The sequence below is a fragment of the Martes martes genome (genome assembly GCF_963455335.1).
Source record: "Martes martes genome assembly, contig: scaffold_203, whole genome shotgun sequence".
In the NCBI taxonomy this organism is placed as follows: Eukaryota; Metazoa; Chordata; class Mammalia; order Carnivora; family Mustelidae; genus Martes; species Martes martes.
This window is the reverse complement of record NW_027666257.1, coordinates 37,225-43,678: the sequence shown is the minus strand read 5'-3', so window position 1 is coordinate 43,678 and position 6,454 is coordinate 37,225. Positions and strand designations below refer to the sequence as shown.

The 6,454-nt window shown below is 37.0% G+C and overlaps 1 pseudogene across 1 annotated transcript; it reads right to left on the bottom strand.

Moving 5' to 3' along the window:
* Positions 1-318: 318 nt before the first annotated feature.
* Positions 319-1,288, bottom strand: LOC308338109 (bifunctional methylenetetrahydrofolate dehydrogenase/cyclohydrolase, mitochondrial-like; annotated as a pseudogene). The gene has a single exon. The product of its transcript is annotated as a bifunctional methylenetetrahydrofolate dehydrogenase/cyclohydrolase, mitochondrial-like (transcript).
* Between the last annotated feature and the right edge of the window lie 5,166 nt (positions 1,289-6,454).

Here is a 6,454-nt window from a genome sequence, read left to right as displayed (position 1 = left end):
AAATGTAGTCCTAGAAAAGGCAGATTTTAACTGAAGTGTCTTGACAAGGGTAAGCATCCATTTTAACATGACAGTGTCCTTCATGTGAATCAATAGGGTAATGGCTTCTCTTGGCTGGATCACACCAGCCAGCATGATACCTGCATGCTCCGCGGTGAGGTACTACAGAGCTATGTGCACAAACACCCACCCAGTAAACACAAAGCATCTTTTTAAACCATTTCAGTAAAATAAATAAATAAAAATATTGCATTTCTATTGGTCTGTTCTGCCTCTTGAACTGGCTTGGAGTGTTGTTCATGACAGAAGGCACAATAGTTAATTAGTTGCTACTCCACACTCCTTAGGCTCCAATACTTCCCGCTCTGGAGTGATATAGCCAGCCTTCTTTCTGACTCTTTCAAAATCCACATCTTCAACCAACTTGGTTTAGCAGTTATGGGATCTTGAACTCTATTCCCACATGGATGACTGCTGCTCCCTCCTTGATCATATCTGCTGTGATCAGATTTGGACTGTCTGCAGCAGAGACCACAATGTCTGCACAAGAATTGTGTGTTTCTTTAGTTGCTCTTTGGGCGTGTGTATCGATGAGATATTATAAGATTGGCATTGCCTCCAGGGCATTCATGTGCCCCATCTGTGTGTAGTAGCGTTGCAATGGGCATTCCAACATTGTTTGACTTCCCAGCCACAACCACATTCTTCCCTAGGGTTGGAATGCTAGTTCATTTAATTATTTTCCAGACACTCCGTGGGGTAGCCGATAACATGGAATACTGGTCCAAACACATTTGTCCTACATTAATTACACGAAAGCCACCAACATCCTTGTCTGGAGAAACAGCATTGCCGATCTTTCTCTCCTCACTGTGCTCTGGAAGAGGCAGCTGAACAAGGAGGCCAACTGCATTACCATCATTATTTAGATTATTGATTAAATTCAACAGTTCTTCCTCAGAAATTGAAGCTGGTTTCACAATTGTCTCAATGTCAGTTCCCACTTCTGCAGCTGCCTTGTTTTTGTAGAGGACATGGGAGTGACTTACAGGCTTCTTCTCATCGACCAGAATCACACTCAGGTGTGGTCGCTTGTCACCTGATGCCACACATTCTTCCACCTCGTGCTGCATTTCCTGCTTGATCCGTCAGGCAAGTTTCCTTCCAAAAGTGACAACAGCTTCATTTTCAACTACCAAGAGGTGGAAGGGGTGATGGCAGACGGGCAGTTCTGTGTGGTCCAGAGCACCTGGGTGGCCAATATGGGCACGAGGGAAGCAGCAGCCATCGCCCATGCTGATGTCCGTGTCAGGCTAAATATATCATTTTACTCATGTTGTTAATCTGTTAACTATCCAAAACACGCTGAACATTTCGCTGGTATCTATGCCTGTAGTTTATTTTAATTTTCCGTGTTGAGATGCTTTATGTAAACATTATAAATTTAAAATAGTTTTGACATCAGCACTCTTTTTACAGTTTCAACCTTACGTTTATAGCATGCGTGAGTTTATATGCCGAGACTAATGGGTCCTATTTCAAACATTAAAAAATTTTACTTTAGCTTTATCAGTAGGGCATTGCCTAGTAGGTTCTTAAATGTTGACTAATGGCTCGGTGAGAGTAGCTTCGGATGTGGGAGGTTCAGAGTATTGTGTTAAAGGGCAGTTGCTGAGATCAAGGCTAAACGATGTAGCTTCTGGAGTGTTTATATCACCCATATCCTATAAAGCTGGTTTTGGAGAAGTGAAACATTAGACATTTTAATCAATATTTCTTAGAGTAAATCTCTGAAGAGATGACAGCAAACGAGAACCCATCTTCTGGCAAAAGTGAAAGGAAAGTGAATCATTTTTTTCAAAGGAAGTAATGTGTGAAAAATGCTTTTCAACTATAAATGGTACACAATTGCTTACTCTTGAAATCACTATGATTGTTATTAGAGCTAGTTTGAAAGTCAATTGCTGATCTCAGCTCAGCCAAATTACCAGGTCTATCATATTGTCCCATGACTCAAGACAAACAAATTCCATATGCCATTTGTAATGGACTTTATTATTAGCTATTGTTTCTAGCTAACAGATCACTTTTTCTCTTATCCCTCTGCTCTCCTCCTCTTGTACTAAAAAAGCTCATGTCTGTACATCCATATTAACTTAGGCCTGGCCAAGCTTAATTCTCCACTTTTGGGTCAGAATAATATGTTTGGGAGATCCAAGTGGAGTCAGTCATAATCCTTCCCTGGGATGTACATATGGATTTTGGAGAGAAACATTTCTCTTTTTTTTTGGGGATTTTTGAGGTGGCTTTTTGATGGGCCAACTTCCTTGGATGCATTAAGGAAACCCATGGGTAAATTTGTAATATGATAGAATTAGAATAATAGAGAAAATCAAACCCGAGAGATGGGGCAGGTGAGAGAGAGAACTAATAACATAATTTGCGTTACTTGATCCAATTATGTCTGAATCTAGTAACTTCTGAATTAATCAGTTTCACAGATTAATTCATCCTTTTTGTGCTTAAACTATTTTTAGTTGGTGTTCCTTCCCTTGCACTGAAAGTCTGACAGATATACCAGTCTTGTTTAGGATATTTCAGCTACCAATCCCTGTGACCTCATTTTTTTTTTTTTTTCTTAGTCCTTTCTCCATTTTCTAATTGCATGATCATTTGGTTGTTAAGTATAAGGACACTGAACTAGATTACCTGAGCTTGAATCTTGGCTCTTCTACTTTTTAGATATATAATCTTGGGCAAGTTATTTAACCTCTTTAAGCTTATTTCTATATCAGCAAAATGAAATAATTGGTTATATCCACTTTTGTTAAGGATTAACTGAGTTAATGCTTGTAAAGTGTTTAGAAAAGGTCTTGATGCCTGGTACTGGTCCAGTAGGTATTAACTATTTTAATATTGGATTCTAAAACAGACAAAAAATAAAAACATTTATCTTTGTCTTTATTGTCTCATTTAAAACTGTTAGATTTTAAGGGATAAAGACCTTGTTTTTTCGGCTTGGAGAGATTATGGCACATAGTATAATCATATGTTTTTGATAAGCATTGCCCTAGTTTACTTGTTCCTGCACTATGTGGTCAATATCGGAACCTGTCATTCATAGCCTCTTTCCTGATTTGCTCGCCTTGATCCATTTCTTGGTGTACTTAACTTCTCTTTTGACCTCATTATTTTCTACCTGACTCAAGGTTCTTGCCTAACTGTTCTTTTCCTCTTCTTGACTATGATTTGTATTTTCCTTCTTATGATGCTATTTCAAACCACCACCCTTCTCATTAAAACCCTTAATGAGAAGGGCTCTTATTGGGTCTACCCAACCCCCACGAGCACAGTCAGGGCAGCATTCAATAAATATTTATGGTTAAGAAATTATAGAACACAGCCCAAGTTTATAGTGAAGGGGAACTAACTACAAACTGATCGTGTGACCTAATACAGGCTCTTCAAACTTGTGTTTCTCAAAGGTTGTTATTTCCTGCCCAGTGTCTTCTGCAACCATTAATTTTCCTTAGTGGTAAGCAATTTGAAAGTATTTTTATATTAAACAAGGATGTATTATTGAATATAAAACAAAATTTACATTGTTTTAGAAGATGAAAACACACTAAAGAAATGTCTTCATTTTTGTGTGCTGAGCCTAAGGACTCAAATGCTTTGGGAATGTAAGCGGTAGGACATAAGTTACTGTTCTTTGTTGTTAAAGATACCTCTGTGAAAACATTTGAGAAGAATAGTACAGTACTGTTGATGCCCTTTGTCAATGTTAGATGGGCTCGTGTTCACAACAGTCAGAACTTAATAATAGCTACCATTTCTTATATGCCTAAAACTCTGCTGCACACTTTACAGTAACATATAATTTGATATTCACAGCAAGTCTATTTTACAGAAGAGAAAACGGAATTTTAAAAAAGCTAAATAACTGGAATGAGGTCTATTTTATATTGTGATTTGGAGTCAAATCCAAGTCTGTATAGTGCACAGCCTATGAGAAATAATTCAGAATAACCTCATTCAAGATGAGAAATTTAAGGACAATGGAAAACATCACCTTCCATCAGTAAGGGCCTGCTTGAGGTCTTATAGGAACTTCCAGGTAAAAGGAAGAAGGTGAGAAAGAAAGCAGAATGCATGCATGCATGTTTATATATATATATGTATATAAAACAACTTGCTTGAATTATAAGATATCCCTATATCTGAAAATTGAAATGATTACCATTGTACCTTCTGCCAATTCAGTTTTAAAACCAGCTAGCTTTTGTTCCAGGGAGGGATGCTATGGGATTTGCTTTGTATAAGTCATGTTCTATTTAGGCCTCAAGCACGCACTGGTGAATATAATGAATACCAACATCTTGATGGACAATTTTCCGTGAACATTGTCTCCTAGGATTACATTTCTTCAACTAAAATCATTGGAGAAGGTCAAATAGCCTGCTTTATTGTACATTATTTACAATAGAAAATTTATTAAATTCCTTTCCTAAAACTCTTTGATAGAGCTATTTACCATCATTACATTTTCCTTCTCTTTTTCTCCTTTGCAAAGGTTGACTTGGCAAGAATTTTATTTCACTTTGCTACACTATGGACCTTTGGTTCATGTTCTCATTTATTTTGGCAAGTGAACCATTTTGTCTGTTTGGCTTAAAATGGCCCACTATACAGCAAGAGCATAGGCCAGCATATTTTCTGTTTATGCACTTGATCCTCATTGATCTACATATGCAAAGCTTAATGAAAACATCTAAGCATAAAACTTCATCTGATCTTCTAAAGTTAATATTGATTCTGTTTGTGAATGCTAGTGCAGAGAGTCAGACTGTTTCTCAGAATATTCCATGGAACACATATTAGTATCCCAAGATGCTTGTGCAAAGGGCTTCAGCAGTCAAATGAATTGCGGAGATGCTATATAAATACGTCTTGTCTTCAAGATTTGCACCATAATTAGTATATAAATGTCTCATCTTGCAATTAAAAGAATAACTGGCTTTGTTTAACCCAGAGTCTCCTGAACTTATTTGTTCGAGTTTGAAAGTATTGGTTCTCAACTTTCTGTGGCACTATTTTTTTCTGGAAATAGGCTTTGGAAAATACTTACCAGTACCCACTGGTTTGTAAGTCCAGTTGAAACTGGGTTAGAATTTAGCTCTATTATTGGGGTAGCACATTTGTCTTTCATGAGTTAAAGATTCCTCTTCTGGAGAATATATTTACTTCATAGTATTGTTGTTAAATTAAGTAAGTTAACACATCTAAAGTAAATAGTATGATACTTGACATATATTTTAGTTCACCTACTACTTAATTTTTGTTTGCCTTCATTTTCTTCAAGCAGCTCTTGAAATTTCATTTTATGAATTCTTCCTTCAATAATTGATCTAGAAAGGTGCTCTAGACCTAAATTCATCTGAAGTAACTGTGCCCTTCTCTTGATTATATTTTCAAATGTCAAACATAAAATGCATTTCCCTTCCTATGATTACTCTGCTTAAAACCAAAGATAATAAATGGTCCCATTTTAATCCAGATATGAAAATCATATGGTTCCAGGGAAGGAAGTGCAGGGTACAATCTCTAGCTTTTGCACCTGACATTAAGTTCCTCAGGTGGCGAAATGCTAGGATCATCAGAGAAAAATAAATAAAGTCCTTTAAAGTCTCTGTGAATCACGTAGAAATACCAGACAATCATGGTATATGTATCTGAATAGGGTACTATCATTAGAAAAAATTAAAAAAAAATCTATAGCAATAGCCTGATACGTTCTGAGGTATCAGTTTTGCCTTTGGATAATGATTGTGATTGCCATCTACACTGAATATCTCAACTTGCTGAATTTGTTGTTCCTGGAAACAACCAGGCTATAAAAGTAAAACTAGAAGGACTATACTACCATTTGTAAAACTGCTTGTGGTTCTGGTTGTTTGCCTTCAAGGAAAATGTAAGGGAAGGAATTCCAGATAAATAAATATGCCTTGTTTATGATGCTGTTTAAGAAAGACTTCTAGGTGGCCTGAGAAGCAATTGTTGGCTCATTATGTCTCTGTAATACTGAAAGGGAGTGCAGGTACCAGAAGGAAAACAATTAATACCAGTGGGTCAGGAACACAAATAGGATTCTGAGGATGCTGCGTTGAGGTTCCCATCAATTCATACAGAAGTAGACTCTGATACATGATGTATTCACCTCACATTTGTTGCTTCCACTGTTTTCTGCCTCTTTCTGTTCATTTCTAGATCTTGACTCCCTCTTCAAAGAAGGTCTCAGTTTAAGATAATCCTGGGAGGGCAGGGGTAAATCTCACCTAGCAGATTTAAGTTTCTCAAAGTTAATGAGAACGGTGCATGAGTGAGACAAATCAACTTTGCTCTTACAAAATTGTACTCTTTTTCATAGCACAACCTTAGAGTGTTACTATGCCAG